General features: G+C 47.9%; 1 protein-coding gene across 1 annotated transcript in view; it reads right to left on the bottom strand.

Moving 5' to 3' along the window:
* CYP26B1 (cytochrome P450 family 26 subfamily B member 1) overlaps nt 1-22,700 on the bottom strand; it is a 90,010-nt gene extending 67,310 nt beyond the window's left edge. Inside the window, exon 1 of the mRNA XM_073555074.1 lies at nt 22,550-22,700. The gene's annotated coding sequence lies outside the window, so the exon portion shown is untranslated. The remainder of the gene's footprint in view (nt 1-22,549) is intronic.
* Between the last annotated feature and the right edge of the window lie 273 nt (nt 22,701-22,973).

Genomic DNA, 22,973 nt, shown 5'->3' with positions numbered 1-22,973 from the left:
TATATACTGTGTGTTTCCTATGTATACAGTAGATGTAGAGGTATATATATATCCTGTGTGTTTCCTATGTATACAGTAGATGTAGAGATATATATATATACTGTGTGTTTCCTATGTATACAGTAGATGTAGAGATATATATATATGCTGTGTGTTTCCTATGTATACAGTAGATGTAGAGATATATATATACTGTGTGTTTCCTATGTATACAGTAGATGTAGAGATATATATATACTGTGTGTTTCCTATGTATACAGTAGATGTAGAGATATATATATATATATACTGTGTGTTTCCTATGTATACAGTAGATGTAGAGATATATATATATATATACTGTGTGTTTCCTATGTATACAGTAGATGTAGAGATATATATATATATATACTGTGTGTTTCCTATGTATACAGTAGATGTAGAGATATATATATCCTGTGTGTTTCCTATGTATACAGTAGATGTAGAGATATATATATATACTGTGTGTTTCCTATGTATACAATAGATGTAGAGATATATATATACTGTGTGTTTCCTATGTATACAGTAGATGTAGAGATATATATATCCTGTGTGTTTCCTATGTATACAGTAGATGTAGAGATATATATATATACTGTGTGTTTCCTATGTATACAATAGATGTAGAGATATATATATCCTGTGTGTTTCCTATGTATACAGTAGATGTAGAGATATATATATATACTGTGTGTTTCCTATGTATACAGTAGATGTAGAGATATATATATATACTGTGTGTTTCCTATGTATACAGTAGATGTAGATATATATATATATACTGTGTGTTTCCTATGTATACAGTAGATGTAGATATATATATATATATACTGTGTGTGTTTCTGGCCGTTGTCCGCGGTTGTGTCCTCCCTGCGCTCCGGGCGGTGCGCGGCCTCTGCTCCGCTGTCAGCACCATGGCCAGCAGCCGCACTCCTGCTCTCTCTCAGCACGGGAAGCTGCGCAGCCGCTGATGACCGCGGGCAGACGACCCTCAGTGCTGCAGTAACGGGGCAGCTTCAGGCCAGCTGCTGACCCCTCCCCGACCATGAAGATCTGAAGCAGCCCCCCCCCATGACCAGACTCTGTCACTATCACAGCGGGCGCCTCCTTCACTCCATGGAGCTGAAACTGGTGACATGAAAACTATACTGCTGCACATGGGAGGCTGGGAAGCCATTATCAGGCCCCGCCCACCGGACTCCTAACACCAGAAGGAGCAGGAAGTGACCAGTAAAACACAAGTTGCAATAAATCTTTTCATGTAAATCACAGCTGAGATCATCCGGTTCCCTCTACAGGGAGTTTCTTATGTTACTGTAACTGTCGCTTATAAATAAAGCTCAATAAAAAACATATTATCACAATGTAACATTGGAAGGTTATTGGATACCCTAATAATTGGCTGTTTACATGCCCATCCCCCACCTGCCCATGGCCCCAGTGATGGCGCAGCGCAGAGTTCTACATACTCTGCTCCTGTACTTGGCCCCTGTGATACTTTCTGCGATGCTCCATTCACACCTGATGTTCTGCGCATGCGCATAGCAGATACTTGTTGAATGTCATTTGATTTTTGTGCATGCTCTTAGCCCTACATACCGATCTACTGAGCTTTAGAGTCTGAGGTCCATCCTGCAATGCCCCATGCGCCCCTGCTATTCCAGGCAATATGTGATAAATAACACCTGCCGGTCACGCATGCGCATAGCAGATATGTTGAATGTCCTTTGGTGATTCTGGAGGCTCTGAGCTCTACGTACTATTCTACTGTGCTTTTCTCCGTTTAGCCTCTCTGCTAACCAACACCTGGTGGTCGCGCATGCGCATAGAAGACACTTGTTGAATGTCCTTTGGTTTTAGGGCACGCTCCCATCTCTACATACTGTTCTACTGTACTTTAGATCCTGAGGTCCATTCTGCAATGCCCCATGCACCCCTGCTATTCCATGCATACGTATAAGCTACTGTATATGTAATAACACCTGTGGTCGCGTATGCGCATAGAAGACACTTGTTGAATGTCCTTTGGTTTTAGGGCACGCTCCCATCTCTACATACTGTTCTAATGTACTTTAGATCCTGAGGTCCATTCTGCAATGCCCCATGCACCCCTGCTATTCCATGCATACGTATAAGCTATATGTAATGACACCTGGTGGTCGCGCATGCGCATAGAAGACACTTGTTGAATGTCCTTTGGTTTAGGGCACGCTCCCATCTCTACATACTGTTCTAATGTACTTTAGATCCTGAGGTCCATTCTGCAATGCCCCATGCACCCCTGCTATTCCATGCATACGTATAAGCTATATGTAATGACACCTGTGGTCGCGCATGCGCATAGAAGACACTTGTTGAATGTCCTTTGGTTTTAGGGCACGCTCCCATCTCTACATACTGTTCTAATGTACTTTAGATCCTGAGGTCCATTCTGCAATGCCCCATGCACCCCTGCTATTCCATGCATACGTATAAGCTATATGTAATGACACCTGGTGGTCGCGCATGCGCATAGAAGACACTTGTTGAATGTCCTTTGGTTTAGGGCACACTCCCATCTCTACATACTGTTCTACTGTACTTTAGATCCTGAGGTCCATTCTGCAATGCCCCATGCACCCCTGCTATTCCATGCATACGTATAAGCTATATGTAATAACACCTGTGGTCGCGCATGCGCATAGCATACACTTGGTGAATACCATGTGGAGGATGTGCATGCACCAAGCTGCACAAACTATTCTCCTGTACACTTGTAGCCCTTTCTCCCCTGCTTCATGCCGTGCACATTGGCGGTACTTGCTGTCATTGCAGAGCACAGGGAGTGTGGCGGGAGAAGGTTGGAGAGCGTCAGCATGAGCCCACCCTGGACAATCATATGGGTCAACGGCAAAGAAGTGTTCGCCATAGCCCGAGAGCAGGCACGAGGCATTGACGCAACGTTCCCTTACAGGCCAGTGAGGCCCAGCAGGTGGCGCTGCTATGTTATGCCGGCAGCCACTTGTGGCATCACCTGGCGCTGCCGCCCGGGCATCACTCGTGGCTAAAGATTTGCTAAACTCGGGGCCGACAGATTCGTCAGAAACCAATTTAGGAAAATCTCATTTTTGGGGGACATTTTTTGGGGGGGTTTTCTTGTTTGCAGCCTCTGGATTGGACGGAGCCCGGCCGGGAGACGTTTCCTTCCGGAGTCTTTCACGGTGTATTTGGATCAGAATCTGAGCGGAAACTCTCCAAACCTCGAACCTCAGAAGACGTTCCGTTTCCGCTCACAGTCGGCCTGACGGACTGACAGACACATTGTACAAAACCACTCCGGGGTTCAAAAAAAAATGACCCCTCCCAAAAAAAGGACGTGGAAGAGTTTTCCGGGAGTTTTTGAAACAGTTTTTACGAAGGATTTTGGAGAAGAAAACCCAACCTCCGCGTGCCCGTCGCCTAAACAGTGCTAGAGACGGCGCTGATTAACCCCGTGCGTGCCGCCAGGTCACAGAGAGCCAATTCACCGCCGCATACGCTTTTTGTTTCATTGATTCGCCGCTCACCTCTCCAGCTGTTTTAGGCCCATTGGATGTGAGGGAAGAATGTGAATCTGTCGTGGCCGCGCCATTGTCCTGCAGCAGGACCGCGCCGCGCGGACGTGAGCGCCATGTGTGTCGGCAGAGGTGAACGGGATCTAATTTCCCTCCCTGAAACCACTTCTATCTGTGAGGGGTGAGAATAGACCTCTGTGTGCCGCTCCCTGCCCCCTCCGCCTCCTCCTCTCTGCCCCACTAGGTTTCAGAGGTGAACCTCAGGTTTTTGGCTGCTGAATTTCGACTCTTGGGTTTTTTTTTCTCACTTTTTGCCCTGTATCTCCACCTAGTGGACATAAGTGGTACTGCAGTGCTCCATTCTGCATCCCACCAGTCTGGACTCTTAAAGGTTAAAAGTGCAAAATGTTCAGATTATAAAATAAGCAAAAAAAATAAATAAATAAAAAGCTGCAAAAATGTTACAAAAAAATAGAATAAAAAGTCCTAATAAAAGTCTAAAATATTTCACACATAAAACCTCTATCAAATCTTACGTGGAGCAAAAAATCCATAAACTAAAAAAGCAAAATTAGGGCCGCACACTATTACAGTCTGAATGGTGTCATGAAAACCCCACAGACAACCATTTTTTTGCATTAATGATTGGCCCAGGCAGTTCTTCTGATCTGGCAGCATCCATTATTGGAATGTGGCCTTTACATTTTGCCCGATGTGTCCCTTGAAGAAGCTGAAAGGGTGAAACGCTGGGTTGGGCCGGACGCTGAGAGTTTGGTTTCGATGTACCATGTGCTATGTATGTATTAGACATCACAGAAATCTTCCCTGTCTCTTTCAGGGGCTCGGCCATGTCACCCCTATTCTCGCCGTCCTATGTCAGCCTGCAGCAGGAGCCTCCCCCCACTGCTCTGCCTGCATGAGGATTAAAGCTAGCTTGGCTCTGCTGCCTCCTTGGCAATGCTGATAGGAGAGGAGCTGCCACCAAACAGGGCTTCGCTCTTGTGATCCCAGCCAGGCGCTCACCAGGAAGGACAACCTGGTGTCTGGGGGCCACATGCGTCCCGCTATGCCACCCCGTGCAGCCCCCAATATCTGGAATCGGTCCATACTCATTGTCACTGTTGGGCACCCCTGAAAGGATGACGACTACAGGGGTCTTCAGCAGCCCACCAGCTGCAATGGTGACCCATCAGCATAGGGAGTGGGCATCTGAACGGACCCCCAGTTTGCATCGCACCACTTCAATGCTGCAGTTACAGATTGACCGTGGCCTTTAACTAGTTAACAAGCAGCGATCAGAGCCAGCATGGTACACGCGCACCCATGATATTGGGGAGGCGTACATTTCATTGTGGCCCCTTGCTGAGGTTCAATGTGATAGTGTGGCCCTTGACCAGAAAAGTCTGTGCACCCCCAGCTATGGACAGATACATGTCGGTTGTAACCCTTTCTATGCCGCCTTATTAATGTGCTTCTCTCCCAAGACTAAGGCGTGGCGTGATGCCGAAGCCCCCATCCCGATCCCCCAGCGCCGCTCCCACACCGTCACATTTCCGGCGTCGGACACGGATCAGACACCAGAATTCTAAATTACGAAAGGAACAAAAGTTCCTGACAGCAGTCGGGTTTTCCCCCTGTGGTGACGGCCGAGCAGACGTGATCTCACTGCAGAACATTCACTACTGACTGTCAATCACGGCGAGAACAAAAGGCCGCGCTGTGCTGGAGGCGGCCATTAATTCTTTTCCCTTAATTACCGGCTTTTAATTATTTTCTGCCTGTTTTAACAAGTTGTCATTGAGCCGCTGACAGCGAAACGTTCGTGTAACATCAAAGGGCAGAGATTTACAGCGAGCGCATTACGCACCGCGTGTCCCCGGCGTCTCCATGTATCATCAGACTGAAACATTGCAAAAAATGCAACAAAGTATCAGGGATGTCCTGGAGGAGGAGACCCCGGGGGTGACATAGCGAGTGGGGGGCTGAGATCGAGCGACTCATAGGTCTCAATGTGTCCATGTGTCTGCTGTCCACCCCTGAGTGTCACACATTTATCCATCCCATAATACGCAGATAATATCACCCATAACCCCTACTAGACACAAACGTCCATTATCACCCACCAGAGACCCAAAACCACAACCAGGGAGGCGATTAATGAAGGACGATCATCTGCCCAAAATCAAGACCAACGTCAAAGATAAAGGACGGAGGAGAAGATGAAAAAACACCCCGAAACATCAGAGCTTGTGCACAAGGACGCAGAGCTATCCAAAACTTTCCCCATGCACCCCAAACTACCAGAGTCTGTACCACACTCCAAATATCACCACATCCCCAAAATACCCCAAACGTTACCACATTCCCCCACTGTACACCCGATGTTACCACATCCCCCACCGTACACCTGATGTCACTACATCCCCCACCGTACACCCGATGTCACCACATCCCCCACCGTACACCCGATGTCACCACATCCCCCACCGTACACCCGATGTCACCACATCCCCCACCGTACACCAATGTCACCACATCCCCCACCGTACACCGATGTCACCACATCCCCCACCGTACACCCGATGTCACCACATCCTCCACCGTACACCCGATGTCACCACATCCCCCACCGTACACCCGATATCACCACATCCCCCACCGTACACCCGATGTCACCACATCCCCCACAGTACACCCGATGTCACCACATCCCCCACCGTACACCCAATGTCACCACATCCCCCACTGTACACCCGATGTCACCACATCCCCCACCGTACACCCGATGTCACCACATCCCCCACCGTACACCAATGTCACCACATCCCCCACCATACACCGATGTCACCACATCCCCCACCGTACACCCGATGTCACCACATCCCCCACAGTACACCCGATGTCACCACATCCCCCACCGTACACCCGATGTCACCACATCCCCCACAGTACACCCGATGTCACCACATCCCCCACCGTACACCCGATGTCACCACATCCCCCACCGTACACCAATGTCACCACATCCCCCACCGTACACCGATGTCACCACATCCCCCACCGTACACCCGATGTCACCACATCCTCCACCGTACACCCGATGTCACCACATCCCCCACCGTACACCCGATATCACCACATCCCCCACCGTACACCCGATGTCACCACATCCCCCACCGTACACCGATGTCACCACATCCCCCACCGTACACCCGATGTCACCACATCCCCCACCGTATACCTGATGTTACCACATCCCCCACCGTACACCAATGTCACCACATCCCCCACCGTACAACCGATGTCACCACATCCCCCACCGTACACCCGATATCACCACATCCCCCACTGTACACCCGATGTCACCACATCCCCCACCGTACACCGATGTCACCACATCCCCCACCGTACACCCGATGTCACCACACCCCCCACCGTACACCCGATGTCACCACATCCCCCACCGTACACCCGATGTCACCACACCCCCCACCGTACACCCGATGTCACCACATCCCCCACCGTACACCGATGTCACCACATCCCCCACCGTACACCCGATGTCACCACATCCCCCACCGTACACCCGATGTCACCACATCCTCCACCGTACATCTGATATCACCACATCCCCCACCGTACACCCGATGTCACCACATCCCCCACCATACACCGATGTTACCACATCCCCCACCGTACACCGATGTCACCACATCCCCCACCGTACACCCAATGTCACCACATCCCCCACTGTACATCCGATATCATCACATCCCCCACCGTACACCGATGTCACCACATCCCCCACCGTACATCCGATATCACCACATCCCCCACCTTACACCCAATATCACCACATCCCCCACTGTACATCCGATATCACCATATCCCCCACCGTACACTGATGTCACCACATCCCCCACCGTACACCTGATGTTACCACATCCCCCACCGTACATCCGATATCACCACATCCCCCACCTTACACCCAATATCACCACATCCCCCACTGTACATCCGATATCACCACATCCCCCACCGTACACCTGATCTCACCACATCCTCCACCGTACACCTGATGTTACCACATCCCCCACTGTACATCCGATATCACCACATCCCCCACTGTACATCCGATATCACCACATCCCCCACCGTACACCTGATCTCACCACATCCCCCACCGTACACCGATGTCACCACATCCCCCACCGTACACCTGATGTTACCACATCCCCCACCGTACATCCGATATCACCACATCCCCCACCGTACATCTGATATCACCACATCCCCCACCGTACACCCGATGTTACCACATCCCTCACCGTACACTGATGTCACCACATCCCCCACCGTACACCTGATGTTACCACATCCCCCACCATACATCCGATATCACCACATCCCCCACCATACATCTGATATCACCACATCCCCCACCGTACACCGATGTCACCACATCCCCCACCGTACACCTGATGTTACCACATCCCCCACCGTACATCCGATATCACCACATCCCCCACCGTACACCCGATGTTACCACATCCCTCACCGTACACCTGATGTTACCACATCCCCCACCGTGCATCCGATATCACCACATCCCCCACCGTACACCCAACATTACCACATCCCTCACCATACACCTGATCTCACCACATCCGCCACCGTACACCTGATGTTACCACATCCCCCACCGTACACCCAACATTACCACATCCCTCACCATACACCTGATCTCACCACATCCCCCACCGTACATCCGATATCACCACATCCCCCACCGTACACCCGATGTTACCACATCCCCCACCGTACACCTGATGTTACCACATCCCCCCACCGTACATCCGATATCACCACATCCCCCACCGTACACCCGATGTTACCACATCCCTCACCGTACACCTGATGTTACCACATCCCCCACCGTGCATCCGATATCACCACATCCCCCACCGTACACCCGACATTACCACATCCCTCACCGTACACCGATGTCACCACATCCCCCACCGTACACCCAATGTCACCACATCCCTCACCGTACACCTGATCTCACCACATCCGCCACCGTACACCTGATGTTACCACATCCCCCACCGTACATCCGATATCACCACATCCCCCACCGTACACCCAATATCACCACATCCCCCACTGTACACCAATATCACATCATCCACTGTAAACCCAATTTCACCGCGTCCCCCATCATACACAAAATATTGCCATCTGTTCTTTAGGAAAAACAATTCATCTTCATCTCTGAGAAAATCCTTTTTTCCAGCTATTATGGAGCAGCAAGATCCTGGTTTGCGCCATTTACCCCTCTAAGTGGTGGAAGGGTCAAAATACCCCGGAGAGGAGATTATTACCCTGATCACCGCGTGGTCGGGACTTCTCCGAGCTGGGCCATTCTACATTACCATGGAGAGAAGCCCGGGGGCTGATGCCCTGACGCCTCGATGAACGCTTTCACCTCATTTCCGGAGGAATGTTGCTGATCTCAGCGCAAAGTTTACTGTTTTCTAAAAGAATCTATATTTGCTGGATGAATGACCTTTAGCCTCTTAAATACTCTGCGCTGTTTACGTCCTTTAAGAATTCCTAGTCAGTGACCTCCAGCTCTGAAATACTCTGTGCTGCGGGGACTCTGCTCCTTACTCTGCATCACTCTTCAGATGATAGCTGTGACATCACTCTGCCCTCCCCATTGCCAACACTATGACTTAGCTCACCCCTGTTGCATCAGATACTGACGTGACCAACGTGCAAGGTCAATTTCGAGGACTATAAAGCGTAAATTCTCCTTGTCGGGAGGAAAAGCTGCAGATTTTTGGCAGTTTTGTGCAATAGACGGATTACGTGACCAGTCACTCATCTGAAGTCAGTAGAGGATACTACATTGCAATGCCCTGCCATCTCATTTAAAGAATATAAACACTTTAGGGGTAATTTTTTACAAATGTTCCTTAAAAATGTTCGACCGGTTGACTTCTGCAGCCTCTAAGTATCACCGTACATGGCAGACTGCAGAAGGAGTTATCTTTCTCACTTATACCATAAGGATGAGCTGAGAGCTGCAGACTCAGCAGGGAGAGGCAGCTCACTGACTGATCCACTGATAACTCAGTCTGCTATGCACGGTGATACACAGAGGATGTAGAAGACAAACAATCCCACAAAAATGCAATAAAACCCAACTGCAAAAAAAAGTGCTTTTTAGCCTAAAATGCATGCAAATAAGTAAAAGAGCCCATATTGTCGTTGATGAGCGATTCGTAATTCTCATCCAGCCCTATAATCTGTCTGGGAAAAGTTGCCATCTTTGATTGCCCAATATCAATCATCTTAGTCTGTGGTCACTTTGCCAATCTGAAAGAAGAAATGATGGCTCTCCAGAAATATAAGATGACACAAGGGTTTAAACATGTTTCTCAAGCCCCAAAATGCATGATTTTATAATCTACAGGTTCCTGGAGAACTCCCCTGCTGATAAGGAGATGGCAACCAGCCCAAACCTCCACCGGTGGTCCCATGGAAGGTGCAGCAGATCCACCTGGAGAAGTCAGACTTGCTTTGTCATGACTCCACGACCCGACCCGTCATCACACAGAGGCTCCTTCTCCATGGAGAGGGAATTTTCGATGTTGTTCCCATGGAGCAGAGTTATTATTGTTGGGGCCATTGTTTTATTTTGGGGGTGGTGGGGCTGTGCAATCACACTGTGTACTGGGATGTGGGGTATCATAACATTTGAGGTACTGTATTTTGGGGGTTGTAAGTGCCATCAAACTGCTGGTGCAGGGCTGTAGGGTCCTTTATACTGTGTGGGGGTGCTAAGCAGCCATAATACAGTGCTGGGAAGCTGTGCATGCATTATATTGTGTGGGGGACTGTGTGGGCATTATACGGTATAAATGGAGCTGTGGAGGCATCATATCGTGTTGGGGACAACCTATTGTGTGTGAGGGCTGTAGGGGCATCATACCGTATACCGGGAGCTGTGGGGACCTCATACTGTGTGTGAAGGGGCTGTAGGGACCTCATACTGCATGTGGAGGGGCTGTAGGGACCTCATACTGTATGTGGGGCAGCTGTAGGGACCTCATACTGTATGTCGAGCGGCTGTACGGACCTCATACTGTATGTGGAGCGGCTGTAGGGACCTCATACCGTATGTGGAGGGGCTGTAGGGACCTCATACTGTGTGTGAAGGGGCTGTAGAGGCATCATACTGCGTGTGGAGGGGCTGTAGGGACATCATACTGTATGTGGAGGGGCTGTAGAGGCATCATACTGTATGTGGAGGGGCTGTAGGGACGTCATACTGTATGTGGGGCAGCTCTAGGGACCTCATACTGTATGTGGAGGGGCTGTAGGGACATCATACTATATGTGGAGCGGCTGTAGGGACCTCATACTGTATGTGGAGGGGCTGTAGGGACGTCATACTGTATGTGGAGCGGCTGTAGGGACACCATACTGTATGTGGAGCGGCTGTAGGGACATCATACTGTATGTGGGGCAGCTCTAGGGACCTCATACTGTATGTGGAGGGGCTGTAGGGACACCATACTGTATGTGGAGGGGCTGTAGAGGCATCATACTGTATGTGGAGGGGCTGTAGGGACACCATACTGTATGTGGAGGGGCTGTAGAGGCATCATACTGCATGTGGAGGGGCTGTAAGGACATCATACTGTATGTGGGGCAGCTCTAGGGACCTCATACTGTATGTGGAGGGGCTGTAGGGACCTCATACTGTATGTGGAGGGGCTGTAGAGGCATCATACTGTATGTGGAGGGGCTGTAGGGACGTCATACTGTATGTGGAGCGGCTGTAGGGACACCATACTGTATGTGGAGCGGCTGTAGGGACCTCATACTGTATGTGGAGGGGCTGTAGGGACATCATACTGTATGTGGAGGGGCTGTAGGGACCTCATACTGTATGTGGAGAGGCTGTAGGGACATCATACTGTATGTGGAGCGGCTGTAGGGACCTCATACTGTATGTGGAGGGGCTGTAGGGACCTCATACTGTGTGTGGAAGGGCTGTAGAGGCATCATACTGCATGTGGAGGGGCTGTAGAGGCATCATACTGCATGTGGAGGGGCTGTAGGGACATCATACTGTATGTGGAGCGGCTGTAGGGACCTCATACTGTATGTGGAGGGGCTGTAGGGACACCATACGGTATGTGGAGCGGCTGTAGGGACCTCATACTGTATGTGGAGGGGCTGTAGGGACATCATACTGTATGTGGAGGGGCTGTAGAGGCATCATACTGCATGTGGAGGGGCTGTAGGGACGTCATACTGTATGTGGAGCGACTGTAGGGACCTCATACTGTATGTGGAGGGGCTGTAGGGACACCATACTGTATGTGGAGCGGCTGTAGGGACCTCATACTGTATGTGGAGGGGCTGTAGGGACATCATACTGTATGTGGAGGGGCTGTAGAGGCATCATACTGCATGTGGAAGGGCTGTAGGGACATCATACTGTATGTGGAGCGGCTGTAGGGACCTCATACTGTATGTGGAGCGGCTGTAGGGACACCATACTGTATGTGGAGCGGCTGTAGGGACCTCATACTGTATGTGGAGCGGCTGTAGGGACCTCATACTGTGTGGAGCGGCTGTAGGGACCTCATACTGTGTGTGGAGGGGCTGTAGGGACATCATACTGTATGTGGGGCTGTAGGGACCTTATACTGTATGTGGAGCGGCTGTAGGGACCTCATACTGTGTGGAGCGGCTGTAGGGACCTCATACTGTGTGTGGAGGGGCTGTAGGGACCTCATACTGTATGTGGAGCGGCTGTAGGGACCTCATACTGTGTGGAGCGGCTGTAGGGACCTCATACTGTGTGTGGAGGGGCTGTAGGGACATCATACTGTATGTGGAGGGGCTGTAGGGACCTCATACTGTATGTGGAGGGGCTGTAGGGACATCATACTGTATGTGGAGTGGCTGTAGGGACCTCATACTGTATGTGGAGCGGCTGTAGGGACCTCATACTGTATGTGGAGGGGCTGTAGGGACCTTATACTGTATGTGGAGCGGCTGTAGGGACCTCATACTGTGTGGAGCGGCTGTAGGGACCTCATACTGTGTGTGGAGGGGCTGTAGGGACCTCATACTGTATGTGGAGCGGCTGTAGGGACCTCATACTGTGTGGAGCGGCTGTAGGGACCTCATACTGTGTGTGGAGGGGCTGTAGGGACATCATACTGTAAGTGGAGGGGCTGTAGGGACCTCATACTGTATGTGGAGGGGCTGTAGGGACCTCATACTGTATGTGGAGCGGCTGTAGGGACCTCATACTGTATGTGGAGGGGCTGTAGGGACCTCATACTGTAAGTGGAGCGGCTGTAGGGACCTCATACTGTATGTGGAGCGGCTGTAGGGACCTCATACTGTATGTGGAGGGGCTGTAGGGACATCATACTGCATGTGGGGCGGCTGTAGGGACCTCATACTGTGTGGAGCTGTGGCACAATACTGGGTGGGGGCTGTAGGAGTATCATACAGTACTTATGGATGTGTAAGGACGTCACACTCTTTGGTTAGATGTGGGGGCCGGCGTAGTGTGTCAGGAACTGCTGAGGCACCATATTGTGTGCGGGGGCAGTGGGAGCATAATACTGTATAGAGGGATTTGCGGGGGCGTCATACTATGTATGGTGTCTATAGGGGCAATATACTGAGTATGGAAGTCTGTGGGGGCAACCTAATGTATGTAAGTTACCTCTCAGCAATATACGTATGGCTGAAGGAGCAGTATGATTTAGAGACTTTATCACAGGAGTAAATTACATGAATTGGACTCTCCCCCACTGGTAAGAACACGCGGTACTACAAGCCCTACTGTACGGTGTATTACGAGCAGCAGCGGGTGAGATGCCGTAGAATAGAGGTGGCGGCACCACACTTGAGTGACAATACTAATGTGTATTTCTTCCTGCCAGTAAAGCTCCTTAGAATTTGTGAGTGGAGCTGACACTCGTCGTCTGCTGTCCTGCCCTCCCGCCACACTGACTGCTAGAGAGGAGCGCTGTTCCGCACACTCGGGTCTGCTGTGCTCCAGCACAAGTCATGACTCTGCAGTGCGGAGGGCAGACTGTCACTAGTTATTGTGGGGTGCGGTCTTCTCTCCCCCACGTGTTTCTGTCTGCTTATGATGGGTCAGAAAGGGGAAGAAGTCCACGTCCCCACTGAAATCTCTCAGGAATTGCTCACCTGAACTTGAAAAACAGTAACTGTTTAGGTGCCAAATAGTTTGATTGCTGATATCTCCACAACAGAGAGGCGAAATAAAAAAATGTGTTATTCAGCTCTGCAGCGCCTGTTACATTGTGGGTTCAGACCAACATGAAAAATGTATATAGTGTAGGATATATACAGAGCGTATAGGCTATAGAGGGAGTATGTAGGGTATATAGAGAGTATAGGGTATACAGAGAGTGTATAGGGCATAGAGAGAGAGTAGAGAGTATATAGAGAGTATAGGGTATATAGAGAGTGTATAGGGCATAGAGAGAGAGTAGAGAGTATATAGAGAGTATATAGGGTATATAGAGTATAGGGTATATAGAGAGTGTATAGGGCATAGAGAGAGAGTAGAGAGTATATAGAGAGTATATAGGGTATATAGAGAGTATAGGGTATACAGAGAGTGTATAGGGCATAGAGAGAGAGTAGAGAGTATATAGAGAGTATATAGGGTATATAGAGAGTATAGGGTATATAGCGAGTGTATAGGGGATAGAGAGAGAGTAGAGAGTATATAGAGAGTATATAGGGTATATCGAGAGTATAGGGTATACAGAGAGTGTATAGGGCATAGAGAGAGAGTAGAGAGTATATAGAGAGTATATAGGGTATATAGAGAGTATAGGGTATATAGCGAGTGTATAGGGGATAGAGAGAGAGAGTAGAGAGTATATAGAGAGTATATAGGGTATATCGAGAGTATAGGGTATACAGAGAGTGTATAGGGCATAGAGAGAGAGTAGAGAGTATATAGAGAGTATATAGGGTATATCGAGAGTATAGGGTATACAGAGAGTGTATAGGGCATAGAGAGAGAGTAGAGAGTATATAGAGAGTATATAGGGTATATAGAGAGTATAGGGTATATAGAGAGTGTATAGGGCATAGAGAGAGAGTAGAGAGTATATAGAGAGTATATAGGGTATATAGAGAGTATAGGGTATATAGAGAGTGTATAGGGCATAGAGAGAGAGTAGAGAGTATATAGAGAGTAGGGTATATAGGCAGTGCGCAGAGTATACAGGGAGTGTATAGGATAAATAGTGTATAGGGTATAGAGAGAATGTATAGGATATATCATTTATGGAATATATAGAGCAAGTGCATGGTGTATATAGAGAGCATATAGGATATATAAAGAGTGTAAAGGGAATATACAGTGGGTACGGAAAGTACATTACATTGTATCAAAGTGTCAGTTCTTCAGTGCTGTCCCATGAAAAGATATAAAATATTTATAAAAATGTGAGATACTACATTAGGTACGGGGAAAGTGTTCAGACCCCTTTACATTTTTCACTCTTTGTTTCATTGCAGCCATTTGGTAAATTCAAAAAAGTTCCTTTTTTCTCTCATTAATGTGCACTCTGCACCCCATCTTCACTGAAGAAAAACAGAAATGTAGAAGTTTTTGCAAATTTATTAAAAAAGAAAAGCTGAAATATCACATGGTCATAAGTATTCAGCCCCTTTGCTCAGACACTCATTTATAAGTCACATGCTGTCCATTTCCTTGTGATCCTCCCTGAGATGGTTCTACTTCATTGGAGTCCAGCTGTGTGTAATTACACTGATAGGACTTGATGTGTAAGGGCGCACACCTGTCTATATAAGACCTCACAGCTCACAGTGCATGTCACACCAAATGAGAATCATGAGGTCAAAGGAACTGGCCAAGGAGCTCAGAGACAGAATTGTGGCAAGGCACAGATAAGGCCAAGGTTACAAAAGAATCTCTGCAGTACTCAAGGTTCCTAAGAGCACAGTGGTCTCCATAATCCTTAAATGGAAGAAGTTTGGGATCAACAGAAGTCTTCCTAGACCTGGCCGTCCAGCCAAACTGAGCAATCGTGGGAGAAGAGCCTTGGCGAGAGAGGTAAAGAAGAACCCCAAGATCACTGTGGCTGAGCTCCAGAGATGCAGTAGGGAGATGGGAGAAAGTTCCACAAAGTCACCTATCACTGCAGCCCTCCACCAGTCGGGCCTTTATGGCAGAGTGGCCTGACGGAAGCCTCTCCTCAGTGCCAGACATATAAAAGCCCGCAGTTTGCTAAAAAAAAACACACGAAGGACTCCCAGACTATGAGAAATAAGATTCTCTGGTCTGATGAGATGAAGAGAGAACTTTTTGGTGATAATTCTAAGCGGTATGTGTGGAGAGAACCAGGCACTGCTCATCACCTGCCCAATACAATCCCAACAGTGAAACATGGTGGTGGCAGCATCATGCTATGGGGGTGTTTTTCAGCTGCAGGGACAAGACGACTGGCTGCCATTGAAGGAAACATGAATGCGGCCAAGTACAGAGATATTCTGGATGAAAACCTCTTCCAGAGTGCTCTGGACCTCAGACTTGGCCGAAGGTTCACCTTCCAACAAGACAATGACCCTAAGCACACAGCTAAAATAACAAAGGAGCGGCTTCAGAACAACTCTGTGACCTTTCCTGACCGGCCCAGCCAGAGCCCTGACCTAAACCCAACTGAGCATCTCTGGAGAGACCTGAAGATGGCTGTCCACCAACGTTCACCATCCAGCCTGAGGGAACTGGAGAGGATCTGCAAGGAAGAATGGCCGAGGATCCCCAAATCCAGGGCTGAAAAACTTGTGGCATCATTCCCAAGAAGACTCATGGCTGTACAAGCTAAAAAGGTGCGTCTACTCAATACTGAGCAAAGGGGCTGAATACTTATGACCATGTGATATTTCAGTTTTTCTTCTTTAATAAATTTACAAAAATTTCTACATTTGTTTTTCTTCAGTGAAGATGGGGTGCAGAGTGCACATTAATGAGAAAAAAAGGAACTTTTTTGAATTTACCAAATGGCTGCAAATGAAGCAAGGAGAGAAAAATGTAAAGGGGTCTGAATACTTTCCGCACCCACTGTAGAGAGAATATAGTATTTATAGAAAGTGTATAAGTGTGTTCTCTGTAGTGTTACATAGGACTGCAGGTGACATATACTACATTATCTATACTCAGAGAGTTATCACTGTGTGATCTGTGGTGTTACATAGGACTGCACATGACATCTACTACATTATCTGCACTCAAAGAGTTATCACTGTGTTATCTGTGGTGTTACATAGGACTGCGGCTGACATCTACTACATTATCTGTACTCAGAGAGTTATCACTGTGTTACCTGTGGTGTTACATAGGACTACAGGTGGCATATATCACATTATCTGTACTCAGAGAGTTATCACTGTGTTGTCTGAGGTGTTACATAGGACTGCAGGTGACATCTACTACATTATCTATACTCAGAGAGTTATCACTGTGTTACCTGTGGTGTTACATAGGACTACAGGTGGCATATATCACATTATCTATACTCAGAGAGATATCACTGTGTTATCTGAGGTGTTACATAGGACTGCAGGTGACATCTACTACATTATCTGTACTGAGAGAGTTATCACTGTGTTATCTGAGGTGTTACATAGGACTGCAGGTGACATCTACTACATTATCTATACTCAGAGAGTTATCACTGTGTTATCTGTGGTGTTACATAGGACTGTGCATGACGTCTACTACATTATCTGCACTCAAAGAGTTATCACTGTGTTATCTGTGGTGTTACATAGGACTGCAACTGACATCTACTACATTATCTGTACTCAGAGTTATCGCTGTGTTATCTGTGGTGTTACATAGGACTACAGGTGGCATATATCACATTATCTGTACTCAGAGAGTTATCACTGTGTTATCGGTGGTGTTACATAGGACTGCAGCTGACATCTACTACATTATCTGTACTCAGAGAGTGATCACTGTGTTATCTGTGGTGTTACATAGGACTGCAGGTGACATCTACTACATTATCTGTACTCAGAGAGTTATCACTGTGTTATCTGTGGTGTTACATAGGACTGCGCATGACATCTACTACATTATCAGCACTCAAAGAGTTATCACTATGTTATCTGTGGTGCTACATAGGACTGCAACTGACATCTACTACATTATCTGTACTCAGAGTTATCGCTGTGTTATCTGTGGTGTTACATAGGACTACAGGTGGCATATATCACATTATCTGTACTCAGAGAGTTATCACTGTGTTATCGGTGGTGTTACATAGGACTGCAGCTGACATCTACTACATTATCTGTACTCAGAGAGTGATCACTGTGTTATCTGTGGTGTTACATAGGACTGCAGGTGACATCTACTACATTATCTGTACTCAGAGAGTTATCACTGTGTTATCTGTGGTGTTACATAGGACTGCAGGTGACATCTACTACATTATCTGTACTCAGAGAGTTATCACTGTGTTATCTGTGGTGTTACATAGGACTGCAGGTGACATCTACTACATTATCTGTACTCAGAGAGTTATCACTGTGTTATCTGTGGTGTTACATAGGACTGCGCATGACATCTACTACATTATCTGTACTCAGAGAGTTATCACTGTGTTATCTACATAGTAACATAGTTATTAAGGTTGAAGGGAGACTTTAAGTCCATCTAGTTCAACCCATATCCTATCCTAACTTGCCCTAACATGTTGATCCAGAGGAAGGCAAAAAAAACCCATGTGGCAACAGTAAGCTTCACATTGGGGAAAAAAATTCCTTCCCGACTCCACATACGGCAGTCAGACTAGCTCCCTGGATCAACGCAATATTACGGAGACTAGTGTATATACCCTGTAATATTATACTTTTCAAGAAAGGCATCCAGTCCCTTCTTAAATTTTAGTAGTGAATCACTCATTACAACATCATATGGCAGAGAGTTCCATAGTCTCACTGCTCTTACAGTAAAGAATCCGCGTCTGTGAGTATGCTTAAACCTTCTTTCCTCCAGACGTAGACGATTCCCCCCTTGTCCCCGTCACAGGTCTAAGAGTAAAAAGATCATTAGAAAGGTCTTTGTATTGTCCCCACATATATTTATGCATTGTAATAAGATCACCCCGAAGCCTTCGATTCTCCAAACTAAATAACCCCAAGAGTAATAACCTGTCTTGGTATTGCAGACCCCCCAGTTCCCTAATAACCTTGGTCGCTCTTCTCTGCACCCGCTCCAGTTCAGCTATGTCTTTCTTATACACCGGAGACCAGAACTGTACACAGTATTCTAAGTGTGGTCGCACTAGTGACTTACATAGAGGTAAAATTATGTTCTCCTCATGAGCATCTATGCCTCTTTTAATGCATCCCATTACTTTATTTGCCTTTGCAGCAGCTGCCTGACACTGGCCACTAAATGTGAGTTTGTCGTCCACCCATACACCCAGGTCTTTTTCAGTGACTGTTTTGCCCAGTGTTTTACAATTAAGCACATAATTATACATCTTGTTCATTCTACCCAAGTGCATGACCTTACATTTATCCCCATTAAAGCTCATTTGCCATTTATCAGCCCAAGCTTCTAGTTTACATAAATCCTCCTGTAATATAAAATTGTCCTCTGTGATTTTACATGGGACTGTAGATAAATGTCTTAAAGCTATTACTCAGACAATTTTAGGAATGCAGAAGTAAACGCTGTGCCGGCTCTGCTGCATCAGGTGAGATCACATGCGGCACACTCGGCTCTGCTGCATCAGGTGAGATCACATGCTGCACACTCGGCTCTGCTGCATCAGGTGAGATCACATGCGGCACACTCAGCTCTGCTACACCACAAGTTACAACATTTGGGGTTGGTTTTGCGGTGACTCATTCTTCGAGGTGATCGCTCAGGACTGTGATCTGCGGATCACGTGATCGATCCCAACCAGATGCCGAAAACAAGTAGGAACATCACAAATGTAGGAAATGTATAAAAAAAATGTTCCAATCTATTTCATACATGAGACCGTGTGTCAGGAATGTGAGAGGATACATTGTGTCACCGACACGTCCGCCTGCGAAAGCTTCTACAGTCAGATATATATATACTGTGCCCGCCGAGCTGATGTAGCAGAGCTGAGGAAGTGTCCACACACCAATGTCTGACAGCGAGGGACAGTCCGGGCAGCAACAGAGACAAAATCAGCGAATCATTTTTGCTTTTAAATTCTGAAGTTTTGCATTTTTTAAAAAGTAAAATTTTTAAATGTAAAAATATAATAGTTTCTAAAATATTTCATTTAAATTTGTGATAATTTTGAATTTATTTAACCATTTCCTGCCGTCCGTCTAGTTCTCTCGCAGACGCCGTTACACAGTGACGACCGTCCGCAGCAAAGACTCGAAAAGCGGATGAAGAGAGGATGAAAAGTGGAAGAAAAGTGAATAAAAAATGAATGAAAAGAGGAAGAAAAGTGGAAGGGGATGAAAAGTGGAAGAAAAGTGGATGAAAAGTGGATGAACAGTGGAAGAAAAGTGGATGAACAGTGGAAGAAAAGTGAATGAAAAGTGGAAGAAAAGTGGATGAAAAGTGGAAGAAAAGTGGATGAACAGTGGATGAACAGTGGATGAACAGTGGAAGAAAAGTGAATGAAAAGTGGAAGAAAAGTGGATGAAAAGTGGAAGAAAAGTGAATGAAAAGTGGAAGAAAAGTGGATGAAAAGTGGAAGAAAAGTGGATGAAAAGTGGAAGAAAAGTGGATGAACAGTGGATGAACAGTGGATGAACAGTGGAAGAAAAGTGAATGAAAAGTGGAAGAAAAGTGGATGAAAAGTGGAAGAAAAGTGGATGAACAGTGGATGAACAGTGGATGTAACAGCCGTTCACACGGAATCATCAGCCGCTGGCTGCTCGGCCGCTCTTCGTTCCACTCATTAGTCGTTTACACGAATCCTAACGAACGGAACGATATTACTACTCAGCAATCGCTTATTGGCAATCGCTCTCCGTAAACGAGGCTTTCAGAAAGCAGCCAAGGCACTGTACGGGGTAATTCAATTATCTGCTCATTGTTTCCCCCTTGGTGTAACGATCGGAGCACAACTAATGATTTTACACTGCGGCACGCACCCAGACAGCGCAGCAGAGCCGACTGCGCGCACTGCATACAATAAAGTCAAAAGTAACAAAACAGAAGAGTCGATCGCTCTAGACCCGGCTTTATATTTTCTTACATTTCTTTTATTTATTTATTTTAGTAGAGATGGTATTATTTTTTAAAATGTATTATTTCCCTTTTTTTCTAACATCTTATTTTTTTTTCTAAATTTCCTTCTTGAAATCAATTTTTTTTCCTCTGTTATTAAGAGGAAACAACGAAACAATCCTGAAGTAATGAGAAGACAGATACCTGCAGGACAGTGAGATACAATGTACCAATCAGAGTGTACCAGAGTGATGCACAGTGTAGAAGATTGGTGCAGAGTGATGCCAGCAGGCAGCAGAGTGGTGCAGATTGTAGCAGAGTGATGCTAGCAGGCAACAGAATATAGCAGAGTGATGCCATCAGGCAGCAGAGTGGAGCAGAGTGATGCCAGCAGGCAACAGAATGTAGCAGGGTGTAGCAGAGTGAGGCCAGCAGGCAGCAGAGTGGAGCAGAGTGTAGCCGAGTGATGTAGAATGTAGCAGAGTGAGGCCAGCAGGCAGCAGAGTGAAGAGTGATGCCAGCAGGCAGAAGGTGGAGCAGAGTGTAGCAGAGTGATGTAGACTGTAGCAGAGTGATGTAGAATGTAGCAGAGTGATGTAGAGTGTAGTAGAGTGATGCCAGCAGGCAGCAGAGTGGAGCAGAGTGAGGCCAGCAGGCAGCAGAGTGGAGCAGAGTGAGGCCAGCAGGCAGAAAAGTGTAGCAGAGTGATGTAGAATGTAGCAGAGTTATGTAGAGTGTAGTAGAATGATGCCAGCAGGCAGAAGAGTGTAGCAGAGTGATGCCAACAGGCAGCAGAGTGGTGCAGAGTGATGCCAGCAGGCAGCAGAGTGGTGCAGAGTGATGCCAGCAGACAGCAGAGTGGTACAGAGTGATGCCAGCAATCAGAAGAGTGGTGCAGAGTGTAGCAGAGTGATGACAGCAGGCAGCAGAGTGATGCCAGCAGGCAGCAAAGTGGTGCAGAGTGGTGCCAGCAGGCAGCAAAGTGGTGCAGAGCGGTGCCAGCAGGCAGCAAAGTGGTGCAGAGTGATGCCAGCAGGCAGCAGAGTGGTGCAGAGTGGTGCCAGCAGGCAGCAAAGTGGTGCAGAGTGATGCCAGCAGGCAGCAGAGTGGTGCAGAGTGATGCCAGCAGGCAGCAGAGTGGTGCAGAGTGGTGCAGAGTGATGCCAGCAGACAGCAAAGTGGTGCAGAGTGGTGCCAGCAGGCAGCAGAGTGGTGCAGAGTGATGCCAGCAGGCAGCAGAGTGGTGCAGAGTGATGCCAGCAGGCAGCAGGGTGGTGCAGAGTGATGCCAGCAGGCAGCAGGGTGGTGCAGAGTGGTGCCAGCAGGCAGCAGAGTGGTGCAGAGTGATGCCAGCAGGCAGCAGAGTGGTGCAGAGTGATGCCAACAGGCAGCAGGGTGGTGCAGAGTGATGCCAGCAGGCAGCAGGGTGGTGCAGAGTGGTGCCAGCAGGCAGCAGATTGGTGCAGAGTGATGCCAGCAGGCAGCAGAGTGGTGCAGAGTGATGCCAGCAGGCAGCAGGGTGGTGCAGAGTGATGCCAGCAGACAGCAAAGTGGTGCAGAGTGGTGCCAGCAGGCAGCAGAGTGGTGCAGAGTGGTGCCAGCAGGCAGCAGAGTGGTGCAGAGTGGTGCCAGCAGGCAGCAGAGTGGTGCAGAGTGGTGCCAGCAGGCAGCAGGTCCCCCTGGGCAGAGCTGCACTTACCTTACAGTAGCAGCACTTGGCTTATGCAGAGAATCAAATAGGATTGTGGCAATTTTTCAAAGCAGTCCCTGACAATGCAAACAATCCTGCATTTTATAGAATGAATTCTTGGCCGGTCCCCACCCACAGTGAGCTGTCCCTAATGAATATTCAGAGCTGCTTAGATGGGGGGGACTTCTTCTCCCAGAAATGCCCCCTCCCTCCCCTGTGAAGAGGTCGCTGCAGGCAGAGCAGAGGGGGCTTTTCTGCTTCTTCTGTTGCTCCTGTTTCTTATCTCTTTGGCTTTCTTGCAGGGCTCCAGTGTGACTCCTCAGTTGCCCCCTCCTCACCAGGCTCACTCCATGCAGGGGCACTGGGGAGAGCAGTGTGTGGGGCTGGAAGGAGAAGACAAGCTTTATCAAGTGACACCCTGCCACAGAGGGAG

The sequence above is a fragment of the Dendrobates tinctorius genome, unplaced genomic scaffold (assembly GCF_039654945.1).
Source record: "Dendrobates tinctorius isolate UK_male_01 unplaced genomic scaffold, ASM3965494v1 ptg000216l, whole genome shotgun sequence".
NCBI lineage: Eukaryota > Metazoa > Chordata > Amphibia > Anura > Dendrobatidae > Dendrobates > Dendrobates tinctorius.
This window is presented reverse-complemented; position numbering and strand designations above follow the sequence as displayed.